The sequence below is a fragment of the Chrysochloris asiatica genome, unplaced genomic scaffold (assembly GCF_000296735.1).
Source record: "Chrysochloris asiatica unplaced genomic scaffold, ChrAsi1.0 scaffold00096, whole genome shotgun sequence".
NCBI lineage: Eukaryota > Metazoa > Chordata > Mammalia > Afrosoricida > Chrysochloridae > Chrysochloris > Chrysochloris asiatica.
This window is the reverse complement of record NW_006408614.1, coordinates 5,398,458-5,399,534: the sequence shown is the minus strand read 5'-3', so window position 1 is coordinate 5,399,534 and position 1,077 is coordinate 5,398,458.

The window sequence follows — 1,077 nt, the reverse complement described above, 5'->3', positions numbered from 1 at the left end:
TCAGCAAGCAAGGTTGTATCATCTGAAAATCGCAGGTTGTTATTGAGTCTTCCTCCAATCCTGATGCCACGGTTTTCTTCATATAACCGAACTCTCGGATTATTTGCTCAGGATACAGGTTGAATAAGTATGGTGAAAGAATACAACCTTGTTGCACACCTTTCTTAATTTTAAACCATTCAGTGTTCCCTTGTTCTGTTCAAACAACTGCCTCTTGATCCAGGTACAGACTCCTCGTGAGCACAATTAAGTATTCCGGAATACTCATACTCCGCAATGTTGTCCATAGCTTGTCATGATCCACACAATTGAAAGCCTTTGCATAATCAGTAAAGCACAGGTAAACATCTTTCTGGTATTCTCTGCTTTCAGCCAAGAGCCATTGGACATAAGCAATGATATCTATATATATGATAGTTGACATTATCGTGTTTGTCTTCTAATTACCAACACAACCAAACACCATACCCAGTGTCATCAAGGCAATTCTGACTCATGGTGACCCCATGGAGCAGGACTACTGCATAGGACTTTGTTGGCTGTAATATTTACAGGCCACCACTCATCTGTCCGTTTGTCACACTGTGGTGGCTTGCATGTTGCTGTGATGCTGGAAGCTATAACACCATATTTTAAATACCAGTAGAGTCACTCAGAAGTCCTGGTGTGGGTAAAGGTGCTGGACTACTATGTTGGTTTGAACCACAAGGTAGGTAGTTCAAGTTTACCAGCTGCTCCTCAGAAGCCCTATACATGGTCGCTATGGGTGCAACCGACTCGATGGAACTTAACAACACAATGATAAGGGTCACTCAGGAGTCCTGCTGTGGCATTGTGGAATAAATGCATTGGACTGCAAGGTCAGTTGGAACCACAAAGTTAGTTGTTCAAACTCACCAGCTACTCCTTTGAAGCCCTATACAGAATTGCTGTGGGTTGGAATTGTCTCGAAGGCACTTAGCAACAGGAACAGTAACCACAACAAGGTCACTCATGGTAGACAGGGTTCAACTGAGTTTCCAGACTAAGACTAGGACAAAAGAGAGGCAAACTACTTTGGACTTTTTGGTTGTTGTT